This window comes from Lepisma saccharinum, chromosome 22 (genome assembly GCF_977018435.1).
Source record: "Lepisma saccharinum chromosome 22, izLepSacc3.1, whole genome shotgun sequence".
Classification (NCBI taxonomy): domain Eukaryota; kingdom Metazoa; phylum Arthropoda; class Insecta; order Zygentoma; family Lepismatidae; genus Lepisma; species Lepisma saccharinum.
The window spans coordinates 16,236,470-16,261,166 of NC_139250.1; the positions used below are offsets into that span (position 1 = coordinate 16,236,470).

General features: G+C 39.5%; 1 protein-coding gene across 6 annotated transcripts in view; it reads right to left on the reverse strand.

The window, feature by feature from the left end:
* LOC146004782 (uncharacterized) overlaps window positions 1–24,697 on the reverse strand; it is a 336,182-nt gene that overhangs the window by 20,222 nt on the left and 291,263 nt on the right. The gene's annotated exons all lie outside the window — the stretch shown is intronic.

The window sequence follows — 24,697 nt, forward strand, 5'->3', positions numbered from 1 at the left end:
ACAAAACAAAAAAATAGTCAATAAACAATCATCTATGAGCTGCATGCTATAATACTTAACTGAAATGCACATGTCAATTTCAAAAAGGTTACCACTAAAATAACAGAATAATCATTCACACCTTACCCTCCACTGAGAATGCAAATGCTCTATTTCTAATTTCTATAACAATAGAGATTCTTTGGCAACATAATTATGATTCATCTATGCTATCATGTACGTACATACCCAGAGACAACCAATATATATTGAGAATAATTTTGGTCATCTTCAAAATTTGGCAGTAGTAAATATATTACAAACTTAAAAGCCCTTCTTTCAAAGCTCATAAATTGGACATGGAGCAAAAATCAGACAGCAGTAATCAGTGGTGCCAACTTATATGCCCCACCCAACAATGTGTTGTGTTTTTATTGTATTTTTGTTATCGTGCTTTGTGGTGAAGTACTTAGTGCAATCAGTTAATAACAGTTTTTTTTTTTAAAAAAAGTAATGATGCATTGTTGATGTATGGAAGGGAGGATTTATCAGTTTTTTTGTGAACTTGAACAAAACAAAAGTTGGTGCCCCTGCAGTAATAATGAAATGCAGTTGATGATAAAACGCTAGTAGAGCAAAAAGTGAAGAAAGATACACACACACGCGCTCTCGGCCCAAAGGCAAATTTACAAGAAAAAGAGATATGGAGAGGGAATGATTAAGAAAAAAACTATGGTGCTCCAGGGTTCGATTCTGGTGAAGACCCAGTTTCACGATATTGATCCTGTATCCGGACAGCCAGTGGGGAGATTTTCCAGGAAGCAAAATCCAGTCTGGAAGTCTTGGAAGAAAGGAGGAGATGGGCCAGAGCTGGATTTTAAATGTCACCCCACCCAGGGCAATGTACAAATGCTGACCCCTAACACAATTCTCTGCCTCTGTCTGTGAAGGTGCTGAGGATGACATGTAAAAGAAGTTTGGGAGGATTAGGTAAGAGAGCCTCCTTGTTAGAAGTCAGCAAGGTGTACATTATGGGTTATGGATCTCCCATCAGCTGTTATAAAATTTGAAGCACAAATCTGAAGTATGGGGTTTGTTTAATCTTAAGAGCTGACTCAAGTTACTCTGAAGAAGAATGGTAGTCCTGACCTAACCACATACCTCCCTCCTTCACTCTCCGGATTGGACTTGTTTAAAAAATCTACTACCATAACATTCCTTCGTCTTATTCTCACAATATGGAATGAAGCGTAAAATTGTTAATTTACTAATAACAAAGTGAAATTTCAATTAAGGGTGGATGACAGGAAAGGTCCTCTTCCTCAGAGACCTTCGTTTTTTTTAAAAGGTTGAAAATAATTTTCAAATTTGTCAAATTAATATTAAAAAAATGTAAGTCGTGAGGGGAGGGGGGGGGGTTTCAAACCAGTCGGAAATTGGAGTCCATCAAAATCAGAAAGAAATGAAGAAGCATATTATTTTGACCAATATTTCAGTAATATAGCCGAAGTAAAAGTGAGTTTTTGTCGACTTCTTGACGTACTTGTTGATTTCTTTACTTTTTCTTGACTCGTAGACTTAATATGTACGTGCAACTTCAGGAAAAAGCAATTTTTAGCGACCCTCTTCCCCAACTGTGGTAGTATTGTGAAACCAGTAGCCAAAGCAGGACGCGCTATGGCTATTGACAGAGGCTCGAACAGCCGGTATGGTGGACTAGAGAGGATTTCTACTCGCCAAGATCCGGAGTTGGAATTCTTTCGCCAGCGGTAGGGGAATATGCACCATAAATTCTGCTCCACACAAGCTTCGGGAGTCAAAAAAGCATCTAGTTGGCGTGCGCAGTAAATTCTGGCGATGAAAGGCGCCGCGTGTGTTGATGTTTTCATCACGTCGCTAATTGGTTGAAGTTTGTTGCTTCCTCGTCTGATTGGCTGTTAGGAGCGAGCCGGGGTGTTTGTGGTCTTCTTTATACATAGGACTCCGAAAGTGATGCCCTAAAGAAAAAGTATAACATTTCTTTTGTTATGACTTTGTAAGCTTGAATGTTTCATATTGACGAAAAGCGTCACAGGTGTTATAACAATTAAATGCAACTGCAGGATTAAAATGCAGTAAGAATACTTAAAAAAAAATGCACTAAAATCATAGCCGTCTGTAAGGAGGGTATAGCCGGTCTAAACCCCTCCCATTGGTTTAGTAAACATTTTGCACTAATTGTGTAATTAAATAAAACTCAAAATTGAGTTCTCTTAATATCACACACACACATAAATAGGTTTTTAAAAATAAAAGCCTTACTCTAACAAAGTTAATTGGAAAAAACAATATTGTTATGGTTAATACCGGGTGTCCCAGAAGTTTTTCCCTGATTACAAACTTTATTCATATCCGCTATATGCAATGTAGAGATGTGAAAGTGGTGTCAAATGTTGGAAATCTAACCAAGTTTATTTGATGTAGGTTTCAGTAATGTGGCTGTAGTGTAGCAGTGTCAGTGCCAAGGAATCCGGAATTAATGCTCTTGACATCGGGTGGCATCTTTCCATACAATGTTTCTTGGACTTGACAGGATTTGGGAATGAAGATAAATTCCATTTTTTAAAATACCAACTTATTGATGGCAGATATTCTAGACGAAAGAATTCTGTACATTTCCTCTGCACTGTTATTGATGACCGGGTCTCGTGATACCAGAGGACATGCTGAGCTTTTTCCCGATTTGTGAACATTTCCGGTTTTCTGGGCACTGACCTGCAACAACAACAACAAAAAAACTTGTTAGTTTTCCAACATTTTGGCACCACTTTCACATCTCTACATTGCATATAGCGGATAGGAGTAAAGTTTGTAATCAGGGAAAGATTTCTGGGACACCCGGTATAATTAATGTACAAGAAGCTAATATTTATATCCAAATTCTTTAGAGAGACAATGTTATTGGTTATGACTTAAAACTGTTCAAATAGTAACATTATTAACATTTTACTATTTTTATTTTTAGTATTGTTTATCAACAATAGTAAAATGCGTACAAGAAATTCTTTTGAACCAATTCAAGGGGGAAGTTTCCACTAAATTTGAGAGAAAAAACATATTTTAGTCAAGATTCAGTTTTGTTCATTCTTTCACTCAGTGGCGTACGCAAGGGGGGTTATGGGGTTTAACCCCCCTCTTTAAGCTTTTGAAATATTATGAAAAATGCTGTGGAAAAAACTGACCAATTTATCGCTGTCAAGGACCTGCGACAGTACTACTACTATTATTACTACCACCACTAATAATAATAATAATAATAATTTGAATCATTATTCCCATGCAGCACGGAGAAAAGCACAGCTTTCCAAACACGCGTCTTTAAGAGTGAATGCCTTGAAAATAAACAAGAATTCTTGAAAATAACAAAAAAGTTGTTTTGTATTTCAGCTGCAACAATGTTCAATTAACATGTATTTTTTGTGTGATTGATTGATTTAGTTTATTTTACTTCGCGTTTTGTGCATCTTGGCTAATTTTCGAAGATGGGGATGAGTGATGAAATTGATGAATGGACATTCACAAACAACCAAGCCCGAGCGGGATTCGAACCCAGGACCCCTGGCGTCGCAGCGCGATGTGCTAACCACTCAGCCACAGGGTCCGGCTTTTTTGTGTGAACAATGAGCACTAACTAAAGAAAGTTCTTGGTTCGTTGAAAGCGGGCTAATGTATAGACAAAGGCTAGGCCGACAAGAATAACACAGTCATCAATCCGGCTTCCCGCGGCACGTTTGAATTTCTGAATTCAAATGAAAATAAGCTTGTAAAATGTTTTGTTGGTAACAACAGTGAGACACCCAGATGTGGATTATCGGGGATATTTATGCGGCAAGAAAGCCGGGACAATTCCAACCAATTCCGGGAATCGAATCCGGATCTCCCGCATGGTTGTCTGACGCCCTACTGACCAGACCACCGCAGCTTCTTGGATGAGTTCCGTACTTTCATTATTTCAATTTATTTGAATATATTTTCTTGTTTCTATGGATTTTCTTCACACTTAAAATGTCTCACCTCGTTGAGTAGACAATTATTTTATAAGAAAAAATGACAAAATTAATTTCGTTTTATTGCTTTCATAAATACTATATTTATGTAGATCTCTACTAGTATTATTAGTAGTAATTCAACTAATTAATTAATTATAATAATTATTAATTAATTATGAATATTATTTAATTGAAGTACTGGGTGAGTCTTTTAAAAGAGGCCCCGTGGAAAATGTGCTCCTTGCTTGTAGGCAACCATGATACACCGAAGAGAAGAGCGGGGCAGAGAACAGTCCAGGATATGTCATGTCATGTTGTCGAATATGCTTAGCACCGATATCCTGGACTGTTCTCTAACCCGCTCTTCTCTTCGGTGTACCAAGGTTGCCTACATGCAAGGAGCGCATTTTCCACGGGGCCTCTTTTAAAAGACTCACCCAATATAATGAAACAATGGAGAAAGTTTTAGAAATAACCCTCCTTGATGAAATCCTGCGTACGCTACTGCTTTCACTAATACTTTTGGAACTAGCAGAAAATCCGGATAACTGACTGAGGAATAAATAAATATCCGACATCCAGTCTGGGACATCCACACATCACGGGAAGTTCAAGTTTCAAAAACTATGCACGGAAACGCTACTACATTGTCGCTGCCTTAAGAAGCCATACTTAGGACCTGGTTGAATTATCCAAGGTTGCTGAACTTAAAAGAATACAAAGTGAATTGTTTTGAACCATGCAACTAGGAAATAAACTGCTCTGGATCGGAGCCCATTGACGCAAATACCAGTCCTTTCATTCTCTACAGAGCATCGCCTCCTCAGTGTAGTCTGCTCCACTGACCTTTCGCCGAAAGATTCCTGGAGAAATATGCAGCGAAAGGTCCTAAAAATTGCATTCCCGTGAGGGGGTGAAGAGCTTCTTTTAAAACAGTGGCGCAAACTTATATTAAGCCCAGCCAATAATATATCGTGTTGTAGTTATCATTATTTTTGTATCGTAATTCGTGGTGGAATGCTTCTTGAAATCATTGTGTGAATTAACATCACGATGCATGGAAGGGAGGATAAGAGATTTTTGTTAATTTGTAGTGTTTGAGCCCACCCAATGTTTTTCATGGGGGTGGCCATAAATTTTTGTGGTGGAGAGCACAGCTGTGGTTATCCTTTATATTATTTGGGTGAATCAATAATACAAAACACATATTAGTACACAGTTGATATAAAATTGTATACTAGAAATAATAATAATAATAAGTTATTCTAAAGTCATTATAAATTATATTACAAATTTAGTATTATCATATCCGAGGATATTCCAGATAAGTGTTTTTCATATTTTTTCCCAGATTTCATACAGTATACTAAAATTAGTAGTTATTCTATTTCGTTAATAACTTATATACAACTTGTTCAAGAAAATTCCCCGAAAGCGAAGGAGGTGGGCGAATCCTGGAATTAACATCCCATCCTGAAAAACCGTGCATCACCTGTTGATTTTTACCAACTAACTCGTTCAAGAAAAAAAAACAATTATTTTAATTCTCTAATTCTGGCATGTACCAAATTACTTAATTTTTCCTGACTTTCGGCGCTCAGTGGGTAAATTTCCCCGACTTTCGGCGCTCAATGGTCAAATTTCCCTGACTCTCGGCGCTCAATGGTCAAATTTCCCTGACTCTCGGCGCTCAATGTTAAAATTTCCCTGACTTTCGGGCGCTGAACGGGTAGATTTCCCTGATTTTTCCCGCTCACATGTCGAACAACTAACTCGTTCAAGAAAAAAAACCCTTATTTTAATTCTCTAATTCTAGCATGTACCAAATTACTTAATTTTTCCTGACTTTCGGCGCTCAATCGGTAAATTTCCCTGACTTTCTGGCGCTCAATGGGTAATTTTCCCTGACTTTCGGGCGCTCAATGGGTAATTTTCCCTGACTTTCGGCGCTCAACGGGTAATTTCCCTGACTTTTCCAGCTCACATGTCGATTTTTCTGAATTTGGAAGTCTGGAATCTTGCAATTCCCCATTTTGTGAAGCAAACCACAAACCACTAAGCTACCAAGAAGGTATTTAGGCGAGAACCGCAACTGATTTTCCCTGCGAACGTGTTTTCTCCCGTCCTTAATCAGTTTTTCACTTTTTCTCGGGCGTCTCAGTTTTGAAACTCGCTTCTCATCATTTTGCTCCATCCGCGAGCGCCTCTGAAATGCAATTAGGAAACAGGAATTTGGCAGAAACCCTGAAATGCAGGCGCCCGAAAGGGAAAAAAATATGCAAAGAATTGCTCCACGCCACGTCGTCGGCATAATTGGGAGGAGCTGGGGGACGGGATTCCCTTAATCAGCAGTAAAGGATGGGGCAAAGGCGACTGCATTTTAGCTTATTTCGCGTCGTCTTTCTGCCTCCGTGGGTCAATCGTGACGACAAACTGCCGAGATCAAAGCCTTCCCGCGGGATATCGGCAGGGCCGGTTTAAGGGCCGGGCGACCAGGGCGCAGAACCGGGGGTGCCCTCATGACTAGCGTGGCGATTTATTTTAAAACTACGTACTTGAAATTGATTTGGATTTGTTTTAAGTCCACTTTATGCACAGATAGGCTAATCGAGACGACCTACAATTTAAACCAGTGTTGCCACAATCTGAGGGCATAATTTCCCTTTCCAATGGGCAAAATTTCCATTTTTGCACTACTTTTCCCTTCACTAAAAACCTTTAAGAATAATAGTAATAAATAGTACATAATCTGTACTATTTTTGAGTTTGGTGTCTTAAAATTTAATGGAATTTTGGTATTTTTCATCCCATTTCGTTCAAAATTTGGTTCGAATTTCCCTTCATGTGGCAACACTGATTCGAACCCGGGATCCCTGGCGTCGTAGCGCGCTGTGCTAACCACTCCGCCACGGAGGCCGGCTATATTGTAGTTTCATGCAAGCATACAAGCTAAGCGGTGACTGATATTTTGATATCATTATGTAGGTATTAAACAAATACTTACTTATAACAAATGTGTTCTTAAACATTAAACAAAGTATTGTTTAAAAAATAACTATTATTTTCTGTCTTTAAAACCATACAGACATGGTCATATTTTTTTATTGAGGAAGGTGGAAAAGTGTAAAAAGTTGGGGGGGAGCGATAAAAATCCACCTCGCCCGGGTGAAAATATTATCTTGAGCCGCTCCTTGGTATTTGATTTGCTTTTTATTTTACTTCGCTTTTTGAGCCACTTTTGGCTAATTTGCGAAGATGGGGATGAGTTATGATATGATGAATGGACACTCACAAACATCCATGACCAGGCCTGGATTCGAACCCGGGACCCCTGGCGTCGTAGCGCGATGTGGCTCCTTGGTATTGACGGCAACCGTAGTTAACTACTCTGGAAACACCCGGATGAAACATCATTGGGTGGGAAGGAGCGGTGGGCTGCCCGAAAAATAAGGTACTCTGGACTTTATATTGGAATGGGTTCAACCTTGAGCTTTATACATTCCACATAATAAATATTGGTTATATTCTAGCACAAATACGATATTTCTTCGAAACCATTCTTTTTTCTTCCGAATTTTGGATGTTGAAAATCTAGGCAGTCCGTAGCTAGATATTTTGGCGTCCTAGGCAGGCCTCATTATCTCCAGGAAGGTATCAACTCGGGGCAAGGACTTCAATTGCCTTTTCTGCTCCCCCCCCCCCCAAAAAAGGCAATAGTTAGGCTGGAGAATTCAATGAACTAATCGATCTATGACTACGCACTGGTACGGTCAATTCCCGCACCAGTGTTTCAAAAGCAAATTTCGTTCTACGCGCACAAAACATGTGCATATTCGAATAACAACGTCATAACTACGGAAAGGATTTTAAGGTGCAATATTATGGTAGGGAAACTGAAAAAAAAAAGGTTCTGATAAAATATCTTTATTAAATGCTCTGCTTTTCTCCCCCTTCTGTATACAATCCGCGCGGACCGCAGAGAGAGCTGTGGTTATGTCGAATAGGTTTTGTTAAGTTTGTGACTTATCTTGTGGCGTTTGCTACATCTTGGGAACTATTGGGGGTGCAATGATTATATCATTTTATAGCTCTTGTTTAGCTCTACAAAATGAAACACTATGATTTTATGTAGCTGCTCAAGAAGAGTGAAAATAATTTATTTTTCTGTTCATTTGTTTTTAACAAAACATGAAAGAAAAAGGTGCTGAAAGGTATCCTAAAACACATATCTCAAACGATCGATATGAAAACAGCTATAATTTTGGAAATGTGCTGCACCTTAAAATCAGTTTCCTAGCTCACCACATCATCACGCCTCTCCCCCAGGTAGAAACTACAACAGACGTTCATACGAGACACAACCTTCATGAACAATGGAAAATTTAGGGTCACCTGATGCACTGAAAGGCTAATTGGGACTGGACGTACAGTTTAAAGTGGGATCAAAATCACTATGTGCCTCCAACGTGTATCAAAGTTCTATTACACCGTGCAGCGGTGCGACTTCGCCAAGCAACAACCGCTGTGTAACTTGACAACAGCGCGAGGCCAACCCACCCCAACTCGGCACAGCGACCTTCAATTGAGATAGTGCGTAAGGACACACGCTGCAACGAGACAGGGAAGCAAGGCAACACGTGCAATCTTCACGGACGTGTACTTTCTCTCTCCCTCCCAAGGTTTGGAGACTCCACTCCCACTACAGTGCACGCCAGTGGCGGACGACTCGTGGTTTTTTTGGAGGGTAGGAAGAAGTTATGGTAAACTGAAGAAGGTTTAAAAAATGCGTTCAATTACAGTCGCACAAATCGCTCGTACTATCCATTGCATTTAGAATGTTACCTGCAGGCCCACGCACAAGGTAGGGCAAGGGGCCCTTGCCCCCTTGAACCATGATTTTTTTTTAAATGTGAACCTATAAAATCCAACGAAAATAGTTTTGCCGATATTTCAGATTTTGCAAGAATTTCTATTTTGTCCCCTCTCCCTGTCGTGTGGATTGAGGATAATAAAAAGTGCTGCTTAAACTCTGAAATTGTGCTAGGATTTATTATTAATTACTTTTTTTCGGATAACTGCAGTTTTAAGATCAATTATGCATATACTTTTCGAGTTTTGAACTTGAGTTACTTATTATTCACTACACAAAATTGTGTAGAATGGCTCAACAAACGAAATTGGTTCAGCATAGAACTTGAAATGGTTTCTTAACCCCAACCATGTATCGAATTACTGCCGCAAAATCTCCTCAGGAACAAAATCGACAGGTTAAAGAAAGTATAGAGGATGGATCGTCGCATGGTTGTAAAAAAAAGCGTGTCGCTGTGTATGCATACTCCCTTCTATTTTAAACAAGTCCGCTGGTGAAGTATAAATAAGATTTGGACGCAATTTTATTTCTATTTCCTGAAAACGTATTCCTTTGAATTCCATTTCCCTCTCCCAGGGACTCGCGTTTGCTGATTATGCTAGATTTGACCATTATGTCAAAAGCAGGATGCCAACGAAGATCAAACTGTGCCACGTTTAGTACCGTTTTGTTGGGGTTGGCACCACTGATTGTAGGAACCCCTCGATGGTTCCTCGCTGGATCCACGAACACGCCTGCTACAAATGCATTTCTCAGGCCGACGTGACAAACTAGCTGCACATATCGCTGTTTTCTCAAATGGTCGTGTGGCCCCGGTCGCGCTTTTTCTTCTTCCAGTCAACTTGTGAATGCGGGTTCATTTCTTGTTCTCTGATTGGCTGTTGGAAAGTTACGGTGCTCTGATTGTGAGAATATCTTATTTGCGCTGTACGTTAGGTTAGGTTACATTAGATTAGATTAGAAAACAGCAAATTTGGGCTGAAAATAGGAAATAAGATATTCTCACAATCAGAGCACCGTAATTTTCCAACAGCCAATCAGAAGCAAGTTGACTGGGAAAAAAAATTCGCGCCCCGGTCTGCTGGTAGCGCATGCGCGGTGAATACTTTTTTTTAACCCGCCATCGAAGCTAACACACTAGCATTCTTAAACCCGAAGGTTGATGGTTGCAGCAACACAAGCCTTCCACATGTCCCTATCCCGGGCAAGATCAATCCAATCTTTTCCATCCTTACAGATTTCCTTTAGGTCCATCTCAACGTCATTTGCGCATCTTGACCTTCCTACAGGCCTCTTACCATCAGGTTTCCTAACAAGAATCACTGATGCAGTTTTCGAAAAACCGCATTCACATAAATCTTCGTGTGGGTTGCTTTTGCTGTTGCGTAGATATTTCCAACCCTTTAATAGACTTACGTAGCCACGAAGCTATTGAAAATATCTAGACAACAGCGAAAGAAAACGACACGAAAATTCATCTGAATGCTCTGGAAGGAATTCCAAGCAGATTCATTTTTCAGATTTTGACATATCGTAGTGAATCTTCGAAAGGAAAGGAAAATTTGAAAACTGATTCGCTTCGGCCAAAGGTTCAGCCGACCCTTAATGGGATCTTGCACACGCTGTCTCACGTGTAACACAACAAACCATAAACTTTATAATCAAGAATATGTATAAATATAAAGACCGCTATAACTGGCATAAAGAAGCTGTCCTACGACGGAAAATTGTCAAAATAAATGAACAGAAAAAGCAATATTTGTTTTTTTGAGAAAACAAAATAGGTTATTCTTTCCATGAAAAAGAACGATCCTGATTATAATTTTTTATGCACATTAATATTATTCATTCATTTTCGTAGCATCTGTCAGTATAAAACTCATCCCAATCGAATCCTTAGTTTCATGCAGGTTAGGCGAAAATAAATACATAAAAAACGGCATTCAAATACTGCTTATTAAATTTTTAGTTATTGGGGCTTGCTTACAATGCCACTTACATCCCATTTATGCCACAAGAATGAACTGGCCACCTTTTCAACTGGTGGCTGGAAAGCAAAGAATCTGCGATCTCTTATTTTCGTGTCTAGAGGAGCCGAACGCTGCTCGCGGGAGAAACAAGTGACTGTCGGATGTTGCCAAACCTACAGCGCACGCATTGTTTCTGCCTCTGATGAACCGAAGGGTGACGTACCTGGGGAGAGCGTATTCTAAGTCAACTTTATGAACAGACAGGCCAATCGAGACTGGACCTACAGTTTAATCTGAACCACTATTATGAAACTTATATAATAATACGGCGATAACGGTTTAAAAAAAAGATTCTATAATCAAACCAAGCTCCTGTTTTCTCTCAGGAGGGCAATCGACTCGCGTGGGGAGCGGGTTGGAAAATGGAAGATAAGAAATATTGATAAACTGCAACAGACCATACACATTAAAGGTTTTTATTACCATTAAATGGGAATTAAAAGTATGGGATCCAGGTTTCGACAATCGGTGAAGCCATATAATGGTCCGGATCCTGCTTGGAAGTTTACGCATAGTCCTGCTTACCTGTACATAAAGTGGACTTGAAAATGCATACCCCACCCCCCTTTTTTATTAATACAGAAAAGCATCGGTTCCCAAAACTCGCCTCGCGCTAAACTTATAAACGGATGGAGCAGACGTCACACGAGTTTCTCCAATCCGTACGCAGATTGAAATTCCTCCACTGGGTACTATCATCAGTGTAGGATGGGGGGGGGGGGGGCATCACTAGCGTACAGGGCCCAGTGAACACACACACACAAAACTATGCCTCTCGTTTTAAGCCAGCCGCAACCAAGCCGCCCATACAACCACCGGGAGGGGGAAAAAACTGAATTAAATACAAGCTTTAAAATAGGATGGATCCGAAAATCCCCAGGACTACACGTTGCCATAGCAACAGGTATTTTTTGCGCGCTCGGAGACTTGGATTTTCCTTGTCGGGTGAACGCGTACAATGCATTTACTAGAAATTCTAGAAAATGCAAAATATGGTGGAATACGAGATTCCTGTACTGAAAAAGAGGAACTATACAGAAAGGAGAATTCTAGAGAAGAACGAATTATTGAGAAAGCTTGAATCAGAGTTTCCACTCATGTTGCCGAAACACTGAGTTTTCCAGATATTATCAAATACATCGCCGAAAATTGTATAATGCTTAAATATACTAATATATAAATGTTAATTATTCAACTTTGTGTGCTGACTAAATAAGTTAAGTTTATTCAGTATTGTTGCAAATAAATGAAGAAAAATTAAACTATAAAAGTATTCCATCCGACAAGTCGGCCAACGCTCCTAAGCCCGGTAAGTCTCTTAACAAAATAGGCACTAGAATTGATGGACATCAGATCGTTCGTTTTATCGTATTAGGCACTAAAAAAATAAGTTATTTCTGAAACATGCACTTCAACATTCGCGGGAAGCGTGGTCTTCATAGCCTCTATAGCAAGTTTCAGCACAATCCGTTGCTTCGAACGGGCTACAGAGGGCTCTGAGTGGCCGGCCACCCAGTATTACTTGGCCGCCTTCTCGGGGAATGGTTGCATTTACCACTTTGGTTTTTCCAGTTCTTTACCGTTTTCATTTGTACATATTTATTTAGCCCCGTCAGCTTCTCCTTGCGTACGCCAGGACCAAAGCGCACCTTCAAGTACATGTCCAACACGGAGTGTGTGGTACAAAAGCAGTACTCAGGAGTCAGCCTGTGTAGGCAACTACAGTATTCAGCCATGTCGTTAACCATAAGCTGTAGTTGCAGCATCACACGTGTAATCCTATATTCTGGGTTTGAGCAAAGCATGGCTCAATCTAAGGGCAGTGTTGCCAGATGCAGGGAAATTCGGCTAGAACTTTAAGTGAAAAGGGAAAAATATCAAAATTATAGGGAAATTGTATGGCTCACATTAAATTCAAGTCATTGATATACTTCCACTAGAAATCAAGTACAAAGAACACTGTGACCTCCCGATGGCGTAGTGGTAACGTCATCGCCTTGCAATCAAGAGGTTTCCTTGCACGTTACCCGATGGAGGCACATGTTACAGTGGTTCTTATCCTACTTTAAACTGTAGGTCCAATCCCGATTCCCATACAGCACAAATTTCCCAGGGTTATCCATTAGATATCCATTTCTGAATATCCATTGGACGTCTATAGGATATCCAGAACTGGACATCTGAAACTCGACCAATTCTTGATATCTAATACACAGCCTAAACGTGTGTAGAACTGGCTGTCAGAAACATTGTCCAAATCCGAATATCCAATACGTCGCCAGATCTCTTCCAAAACTGGATATCCAAAACACATCCAATTCTGGATATCCAAAACATATCTAGATCTTGTGTTTTCTTATATACCATTTTGAACATCAGGATATCCTAAAGATATCTAAATCTTGTCCAAAACGGGATATCCGAAACACGTCCAATTCTGGATATCTAATACATGTCTAGAACTGATCCAGAACTTATCCAACGATGAACATAAATACGATGTGTTTAGAATATTATAAAATGGTCATAGTATTTCTGTTGCGTATACTTTTGCATACTTTATCTTGGAACTGAAACAATAATTGCATTGAAGCATTAGCGTTTCTAAACTTATTTACTTGTTATTTAGTGATTTAATATTTTTCTTCTTAGAATCAGAAAATTTCGATTTAGTCTTACTAAACGCTGCAATACAATCGAGAAATTCCTATTTAGCTCAACCAGGAAACCCTGTTCCTTATATATATTTAGCATAGACAGTAATAGCTACATCATTTTTAGTTCGTGTGTTTTACGCCTGAGGCCTGAGTGAATCAGAAGCTTGTGACTGTTTTCCTTGTTAATGAGCGTCTTGTTATTTGCTACTATTAGCGATTGAAACTTTTTAAAATATTAGAATCAGAAACGCTACAATACAATCGAGACTAAAGAACTATGAAGAATCGGGCCAATGCTCGGTTATAGCATTACAAATCTCCAAGGAATATTCCCAGATAGCACACAAGCTTACCATACTTCCATGTAGCTTGTCAAAGCAAGCTTGAAATAATTATGTGGTACTTAGCATGGGTGGGTACATTTTTTAAAAAAATATAACAATAGACACACCCATCTAATATAATAGATACTCATTAAACACAAAGAATAATGACAAAATGAAATACAACCGAAATACAGTGTTATGAAGTGAAATGTGGACACATTATGATGTTGATGTTACCTGCAGCGCTCGCTAGATGGCACTGCCAAAAATGTATAAAAGAAACTAAAGCTCTCTTAACACAAATAATATGTTTGATTATAAATATAATGAAAAATTGTTTTAACACCCTTCGAAAGATGTGTGAACATTAAGCTACAAGGATGAGAAGAAAATGTAATGCAGTGAATGAAAGTGAATCTCCCATGATCAACCCTTCTGATTCATGACTATATAATCAGGAGCTGTGTGTGGTGAAAAACTGACACTTATCCAAATGCAGTTCAAAAATTGTACTTTTCGTGCCCATACAATATCCAAAGTACGTACAAAAAATGTCTAAATCAAAGCATATAATGTCCAGATAACTTCCTACTTGATGTCCAAAACATGTCCAAAAGTGATCCGGAAATGTCCAAAACATATCCATTTCTGGATATCCCCTGGATATCACGTATGCTGACAAATGAATATCCAGGGGACGTCCAATGGATGTCTTTTGGACATTCATCTATTGGATATCCAGAACTTCCGACCCTTTTGAACATTTGTGTGCTGTGTGGGTTAGCCTTTCTGCGCATAAAGTGGAGTTAACAAGTCAAATCAACAAATAAGATTGTATATCTGGAGACACTTGTAAAAAAACAATATGAAAAAGAAAAAGGATTGACTGAGTTTATTTTACCTCGCTTTTCTGCCACTTTTGACTAATAGCGGAGATGAGTGATGATGGAATTGATGAAGAGAGACTCACAAATAACTCATGTCCAGGCCGAGATTCGAATCCGGGACCCAATAGCGTCGTGGCACGGTGTGATAACCACTCCACCACGGGGGCCGGCAAGAAAAAATCATATAAGATTAAATAGAGAATCTATTATTTTTTAAAACACGTATAAAACTGAAAAGAAACTTTCTCGCTCACTAAAACTTATAAACACCCTTGTTACATAAACAAGGCAATATTTCAGGTGGAGGAGTGGTAACCCAATCTGCATGCTATAACCCTCCTTTGGTTCTAAATTTTGAGCTCTTCAGTTGAAGTGATACCATCCGCTCCTGAATTAGGTTATTCCGAACACGCTGTATATTTTACACATGCTACACTGACTACAAATGCAATGTTTTAAAACAGGCAATTAACACCGGCAATTATCATAACCGTCCTGTCTTGAAAGCCTGATAACAGCGCCGATGGGACTCTATGCACTTACTACGTGCCAAAGCGCTTTGTCGATTTTGGCCCACGTTGTTAGTTAACTTATAGTAATTAATTAACAGTAACCATCATTAAAGAATAAGAAAAACAAATGCTTCATAGATATCAAACTCTGACTGTTTACTTATTCCAAGGACGATGTCGAATCCTTTAAACTCTCGATTCCCAGATTTTATTTTAAGTCCACTTTATGCACATATAGGTTAATCGGGGCTGGACCTACAGTTTACACTGTGTCATGTGTCTCCACTGGGGATCGAACTCGGAACCCCTTGATTACAAGGCGACGACGCTAGCACTGCGCCATCGGAGAGGCTCTTGATTCCTAGACGATTGATTGATTTGGTTTATTTTACTTCGCTTCGCTTTTCTGCCACTTTTGGTTAATCGCGAAGATGAGGATGAGTGATGAAGGGAAACTCTGAAAGATATATTCTCGATTCAGGATTTCCCAACTCAGGAACTATGGATATTCCGAAGAAAACAGTCGTTTCAGGAACAGGACAGTGAAATGTCTCCTCAACTCAGGAAGTCCTACTAATTGCCTCGGGGGAGGATGAATTGAATTTGAAATAGTTGACATTACTCACACCTGTGTAACCGCTAACCTACAAGCAGTGATGTGCCGTAGACTACAAGTTTACGTCTACATGTGTTGTATACGCGTAATCTACACGAAGATTACATTGGATTATGGTTTACATAGTCTACTGTAGGCAATGCAAAAAACAGGGAAGGAAGACATCCCAGTGGTCTTTGAAATAAAGTATTTTTTTCTTCAAACATGTCTGTAATCTTGGCCTATAACCAACTTAAGACCATCCGACGTAATCAAAGTTATCGAATTTTCACGAACAAGGGGAAAAGAGACTATCGGAAGAAAAACAAATGACAAAAGGGAAGGCTAAAAATATTGTTTTGTCTTGTTACTGCATAGGAAAGTGCATGTGTCTTTAAAAAGCAGATGTTCCACGTGTGAAATGGTGGAAATACAAATAAAACAAATCTGCTCATTCTACGGACATCGCATTTTTTTGGGTATGACGCGACAAGTTTATTTTGCATTCAATTAATATCCAGTGAATTAGTTGAACGTAAATAAATACTTACAACACTTATTTCTGGACAGAAGAATAATTCACGCTATGTCCGCTTGTTGCTGCTTCGAGAAGGATGCGCGTGCCTTGTAAGGAGAACGCCGAGAGCCATGTTGTCTACGTTGATTACATAGTAGGGTGGATCGAAATATTTTTTTTCGAAATTCATAAACATATAGTGCGCAAAAGTTGCATTATTGTACCAATACATCACACACAAAAAAAAATAGCCAAATTGAAAGATTTCAAGCCGCGCCTCTTCGGGCTTGAACGTTTACTTCTTCAATGATATCATGAAGAGTGCACTTGGTGGATTTACAATGTATTGTGTGATTAAATTCCCGGGAAAATGTGAAGAAAATAGCTTTGCGTTTATCTACACAGTACAATGAACCAGCGAGAATAGAAAATTTTGGGTCTATAAGGTTGGGAATGGGATAAGGGAGGTGGAGCAGAGGCCAGAGACCGTCGTCACCACATGCTACTGCATGGGCGAAGGGTTGCTGCCAAAGTGGTTCACGCGGATGTGCTAAAAGTTTTCACGTACACTTAATTTCAGCCCTGCATTGTAGTTTCGACATCGAAGTTTCAGAATTCAGTCGTGTTTGTGCCGAGAACAATTTGGACGTGTGCGCGTTTGTGGTGACCATGGCTACCGCTAAATCATCTGTTCGTATAAGAAGCAACATAAGTACGAGTTATGAATATCTATTCGGAACTCTTTGCGCTTTCAGTTCCAGGACGTTACCTTCATACAGTAATGTGATGAGATGCTATAGATTTATTCGTCTACAATTGAAAGGGGAAGGGATCAAAGAACCAGCGATTCGTTCCATTTGTGAAGGAGTGGCAAAAAAAAGTTGGGAGATCCTCAGTTCCCACAGTTTCCTATTATAGGATTACTAGTATGATAGATGAATATCACAAAAATGTTTTGAAAAATGTGGAATATATAAGCAACCAGAAAAAACTAGAGAAATTTAAAGATGATTCCCAAAAAAATTTTGATATTGCTAGTTGCAAATGTGCGGATTTCAGCTCGTGCAGATGTGAAAAATCTAAGAAAATACCTGAAAAGGAGAGACAGACAGAAAAATGGCAGTAGATACCGTGGATGTACTGGAAACTAAAACTCTTCTGAAAAGGGAAGAAAGGAGAGTAAGTAAACGTGATGCCATAGAAGATGATTTGCAAGAAACATCGACCTGTGGGATGCAAGCGACAGCATGTGATTCAGGCAGTTCGTCAGAAGTGGAAACCGTGAGTGACAGTGACTTTAAGTGGTCTTATCCCCTAGAGTCTCGACCAAAGAGACGAGAAAGACAATCTTCAACACTGATGAGGGCACCACTTCCAACTTTAGCTAAAGTAAAGGATAAAAGATAACTTATTGAAGGCATTAAACCTCAAAGTTTATATTTTGACGGTAAAAAGGATGAGACTGTAATGTTAAAGAAGATTGGCGATCAAAAACACATAAAAACTGCAAATGAGGAACACTACGTGTTAGTTGAAGAACTAAACAGTCGATAGCTTGGCCATGTATCGGTGTCAGGATCATCCAGTTATTAACATTGGAAGTTCGATAATTCAGAAGCTGAAAGATAATGTGGCCTTGATAGATCCGAGGGCAGTTGGTTGCGATGGAACTAATAATATTAACGTCCGAGTTCGGCGGGGGACTCATAAAATTTCTCGAGAACCACGTTCGAAGACCTTTGCAGTGGTTAATTTGCCTCCTGCATTTCAGTGAATTACCAATTCGACACGTGCTGAAGACAATTGATACACACACAACAGAACCTTGTACATTTTCGGGCCCTGTAGGAAAAATGCTCCATAAATGTGAGGGCACCGCCAGTTACGAACTTCGAGGCTATACCTGCCGAAATGCCAGCCTTAGATATATAAGATTTGAGCTCAGATTCAGCAGTACCTTCTGCAAATATGTCAAGCTGTAATCAGTGGCAAGTGTGACACGTTTAGGAAACAAGGAGCCCGGAAAATTATCTAGATGGCTTACTATTGCCTGTCGCCTGCCTCGCCTTTACATTTCCACAGAAAACTCAACAGAAGAACTGAAGATTCTTGCTAAGTTCGTTGTGTATGTTTATGACCCTGCTTGATTCTCTGTTAAATCAAACCCGACATGCAAAGATGGTGCTAGGCACTTGCATCTGGCAATTAAGCTCTCAAGGTAACTTGAGGAACGTTTGAAAACTGTAGTGAATAAGGTGATCGCCAGGAATTAATTTTTTGCTCATCCAGAGAATTTGTTGGTCAGTATGTTGACAGATGATAAGCGTGAAGTCAGAGAAATATCTGAGAAGGAATTTAGATGCTCTGGCAAGGAAAACATCCGGTGAAGGGTCAATACGTAAGTTCAAAGTGCCATTAGTAAATTTCATGGCAGAGGACTACATCAGCATGATAGACTGGGATGTGTGCCTTGTAACAGAGCCTCCCTTAGTTGCCAATTTGAATTCCGAGGACATTGAGAAGATGGTGGACGACCAGAATATTGCAGAAACAATTGCATCCTTCCCGTGTCACACTCAAGCAGTTGAGAGACAGGTTAAAAGTGTGAGTGACGCTTCAGCATCTGTTCGTGGTGAAAGAGATGCTTATATCAGATCTAAACTTGATGCAAGAAAGCAATTACCAACATACGAGAAGAAATCGGATTATTTTGAGCAAAGAAAGAAGTAAAACTGAAATTAAATAACAGTTTAAGGGAGGGAGAAGTGGATGAAGGGAGGATGGGATGGAACTAGCTGGCAGCCACCTCCACGCGGTGAGTTCTGGGTTGGTGCAACCTGCAGTATTATACTACACTAAACCAGACATGCGCGCACATGAATATATTTTGGTTTCATTGCTATACGGTAAAGGAAGGGAAGTTCGCCACCAAAATGCTTTTCATTTTTTCCTTCTAAACGAATTGGGGGAGGACAAAATTTATACGATACAAAAAGTAGTCATTGTGGATTATGAGGAATATAACATAAATACTGTGTTACTTATACTTATGACGTAATATTAAAAATAATAAAATGAGAAAAAGTGGCGAAATTCCCGCCACATGCTGGGAAATTCGCCATATAACTTGTTTATCATTTTATCGTCAGTATAAGTGTATAAAATACCAAGTTGTTGCCAATAACTCAGACAACAAAGTGTAAAAGACCTACAAATGACAATACAAAACTGCTTAAAAAGATACAATACAAACATGTTTAAGAAACATAGGCCTGAATGTTCATATGCATTGTGAACAAGTTGTGTGTGAAAGATCGCCTGTAAGAAGGGAAATTCGATATATTTCCCGTTACTCTGGCGAATTTACAAGCTAATGAAATAGTCGAAAGAAAACAACTTATGTTTACTTGTACATGCACGCTTTTCAAAGCAAATCTTTTCACGACATTCTTAAGGTTTGAGGTTACGATATCAATAATTAAAAGGAAGAAAAATAATTCTTATCTGCCACGAAATTACAATTTCCAACGTAGTATTGAAATTCGGCACCTTTCTTTGTCTTCTCTGTAGACGCAACTGCGCATTCCAAACTGTACTGCTTGGTTGCTAGTTCGCTCACCACACTGTAGTTTTCAGTGGAAACAAGGCACGTTACTTGATTTTTTACAGGCATCAGTGAGTGTTTCCAACCTATAGTTTCTATCTACGATTACAAAAACCACAAATACGGAGAAATTCCCAGCATGGCGAACATCCCTTCTTTTACCCTATTTATTTTTTGTTGTAATTAATTTAAAATAGTTACATTTCGTTAAAAAAGTTGCAGTTTGCATCAAGCGAAGAGCTGCACTTTCTTCCATTGGGCATTGTGCCCAACTAGACTAACTAGACTCCTCGGGAGGCGCGGCTAGAAATTCTTCAATTTGGTTAAAAAAAATTGTGAGACGTTTTGCTTCCATTACGCAACTTTTGCACACTGTTTTTTTGAATTTCTAAAAAAAAATAATTTTGGGGGCCTTTTTCGATACACCCTATTACATAGTCTACACGTAGAATGTAGACAATCGTTGTTTACGCGTAGACGCACATCACTGCCTGCAAGCAAAAGATCTGTACTGTAATATACTCAAAATATATTAAAGCAAGAGGAAACTCCCCGTCAAGCACAGTGCTTTCTCTGCAAATGGATATATATGTATGTACGCAGTATTTCAGGGTAACGTGCAGTAACGATAGGAACCTCTTAAAAACTGGTCCTTACCTCCCCCTTCCGTACCGAGGCAGCAGTTCCTGAGTTGGGAACTTCCCACGTGAAATGTCTGTTCCTGAACCGGAAACTTTCGTCAGAGTTCCTGAATTGGGACATCACCCTCACAACCATTCCGGGATTCGAACATGGGACCCCTGGCGTCGTAGCGCGCTGTGCTAACCACTCCACCACGGAGAGAATGAATACGAGTCTTAGTTGAGAGAGATGATGCACTTGACGATCAGGTGTCGTGTTCCCTGGATCTTAAACATTTAGGGGGACAGGCGCTTTGTAATTAGCCAGTGCATTATCTTAAGATTGAATTCTCAGTTTTCACTCTCTACTAAGTATGCAATGTTGTTGTCAACAAGACAAAAACCTAAAGGAAGCAGGATACCAGCCACGGAACCCGAGAGAGTAATTTCGCAACGTGTAGACTCGACTGCGTAAATCTCAAACACGAAGTCCGGGTCAGTCTGTGGCAAATACACTCAGTTTCGTAACCAGAGGTAAGTTCAAGATCCAATTTGTTTAGATGTCCAACACTTGCTTACGACATATTACTTCCTACGAGTTTCCTAAAGTTTCCATGCAAGATATCAAGAGTGGTTCACCTCTGCCTCGGCATTTGCAAACCTTTGGAGAACACTGTAAACCATGAGCGTATTTTACAAACCTCGGTTGTGGTTAGTTTAAAATTCCGTCCTTTTGAAACGTGTTGATCGATTTCAGCAATACCAAAGCAGTTATCTAAGGTAGACGATACACAATACAAAAATTGCAGCTCAAAGCTCTAGATACAGCCCGGATCTTGCTCGGTGTGACTTTTTGTTCCCTCGTCTGAAATCGTAATCACCAAGTTCATAATTGTAGCACATTCTAATCTTAAATATCCGAACGGCGGAACCTTCGAATATCCAAAGCTATTACAAATGCCTACTCTATAGACAGGTGTCTTTTACCCGTAGTCGCTAATAAGCAAACCTTTCCGGACAAAATACCTCCATTGCTATATCTACTTAACAAGCGTTCCTGCGCCTCTGCAACTAACGACTGTGTACCCACCTCTTCGTTAATACAATGCAGATGTCCATCCTGAAGGAGCAGGGCCGTTTATTAACATTAATTATTTCATTTTCACCGCCAGCAGCTGCTGCTATACCCCGGGGTCACGTTTCTTCTTTGTAGGGGCTACACGCAAGTATTGTTGCATCTGTTCCAATGAAGAAAAAAGAAATAGGGGGAAAATAGCCGAGGAAAATAATCATCCGACGGCACGTAATAATATGCTCGCCAGCGTAAACCCACCGATAACAAAGCAAATTTCCTGCCTTTTCCCATATATTTCCAAATAGATTACCACATGATTCTGTAATGCTTTTAAGTACGGTTATCAGAGCATATTACTTTCATGGGAAAAATGAAACCAAATTCCTTTAGTTGAAAGAAACGCTATACTTTCTGGGATTCTTTTCAGTACGAATACCTGCGTCAAGAGTTGTTAAAAATGTGAAAAGTCCTGCATGCTTCGGGCTCCGGCGACGGGACGCGGACAACCTTTCTCTTGAGACTTCGGCCTGTGTAGGGGCCACCTACCATCGTGAGGAAATTTGGGGAGCTACGAATGAGAAGCGTAACATGGTCATGAAAACCTACATGAGCCCACGTTGAATGATCTCCCACTTCGGGGAGTGAATGAGTAGGATCCACAGACCTATAGATTGCAGACTGCAAACGTTGGCCTTTTAACATGGGTCAACTGGAAGTCAAAATTTCGAAGCTGGGGGAAAATATAATGGCTAGGGCCCGGGAATTTATGTTATAACATATTTTTTCAATTGGCTTCGGATCTATTATTGGTATGAGATCTTTACATATCTGATGAAAATCAGCCGAAATAGACAAACTTGACAAAGCATATTTTGACATATTTCACCAATTTCGCGTTTTTACAACATATTTCTTCAATTTTGTTGTAATAAGACATTTCTGTATAATTTCATAATTCTCTCGCACATAATCGTTTTTTTTTCATATTTTTTTCTTCGTAGCTTTAGCACAACGGATAGTTCATATTGTCGATGGTAGGATATGGAAATTACGGAGGAAGAAAGGTGCCGTCTATTCTTAGTACAGAACAATATAATACCCCACTTTTTTATCCCGCCGACAATTGATAGCCATGCAAACATTATTGAGGCAAAATGTTCTCTCTCATTGTTGCACGAGAAGTAAAGAAGTTTCGTTCTCATTTCTTTGCCTTTTTCGCTTTTCACAAAAATCAGTCAAAAGTAAAAATAACATTAGGTACATTACAGCCCTTACTCTACTCTATCGGGTATGGGAGAAATTCGAGAGTACTGTTGTGCATATTTTTGGCTTTACTAGGAATATTTCTGCATTTTTCTGACATATTTGTAATTTTTCATTACATATTTTCCAATTTATATGACATAATTACATACATATTTTACAGTTTTATAGGACAAAGTCCCGGGCTCTAATCATGACTGAGAGCATACCTTCATACTTCCACTTGTAACAACTATTTTGAAGATTGTGAGTCTTTGCACCAGACAAGATTGCAATTTTTAAGTTTACTAAGGATATAACTACATATTCCACTCCACAAGTGAGATCAAATAATTTATTCATAAATATGAAAACAATAAGCTATTATGTGCATATCCGCAATATTTTTCTATTCCCCTGGCTATGCGCGAGCGAAGATGCGAGGCTTCAAACAAAAGCGCATCGTTTCCAGTCTCTATCTAGAGGTCTGTGGTAGGATCCGGTGGGAGGGAGACCAGCAGTCTGTATATATACCCGAGCCCTCAATGGGCTGTTGCGCCAAGGGTTATCAAATATGTGAATAATCAGCATAAGCACAGTGGCGACGTTATAAGAAGGTTGAGGTGGGCCATCCGCATTTCCCAGTTTTTTAAACCAATGTTTGGACTCTCACTATCATTAACAAAAAACTGTATTGACTTTCAAATTTCCGAGCGTAAATTGCAATATACAAAAATGGTGGTCAGAAGTATACACGTATTCAGAGGGGGGAGGTCTAGGGGGTCCGTACCTCTTATAAGATAAGGGGGTCCATACCTCCCACCCAAAAACATACCAAGTCCAAAATTAAATAAGCAAGATATTTGTTTACTGTTGTATAAAACTAAGTTCACTTATCTCCGCAGAACTTGTATAAAGGTAAGGAGTAAATAGCGTTAACAGTGGGAGAAAAAGATGGAGATAATAAGTGGATCGCGACGATGAGGACGAATGGAGAACTAATGAAACCAATCCATACGAAAGATTCACAATTCGACACACGTCAGTTGGGAACGAACCAACCAACAGCAACGTTTCACACCGTAGCAGCATGACAGGGCTTACAAGCCTAGATTCCATTGGTGAATCCTCAAGTAACACGCGTCGCTTCAGTGCCAAATCTCCGTTAATTTTTATCACCCGTTATATCAAATCATTGAGCAACTTTGTAACATTTCATTGAAGGGAATTGGTCATTCATTAATAAATATTGTTGATGGGATTAGAGCCAACATTTAATTGCCTTTGCGTCCACCAGGAAATGATAAAATTAGAGAAGAAAAAATAAACGAATCAGCTCATTACACGTGGATTGACCTGATGATAAACCAGAAATCAAAGTTCAGAAGTTTGACCATCAGTTACGTCCGTACGTAGAATACAACGATGGGCACAGCGTGTAATCACGTAACATTAAGAGGAGATACAGTTACGCACCATTTGTGCATTTATTTCAATATCGCCCGAATGGGCACTTCTACTAAAAAAAAAAACTTGAGCGTATCAAGAGTATGAATGTTGCAAGTGGAAGCGTTTTTTTATATATCAACGGGAAGAGGCAGTTTGAAGAAGTGATTGCCAAGCAGAAAAGTCGAAACTCCCATTTGATTATCCGCATAAGCACAGTGGCGACGTTATAAGAAGGTTGAGGTGGGCCATCCGCATTTCCCAGTTTTTTAAACCAATGTTTGGACTCTCATTATATACTGGGTGAGT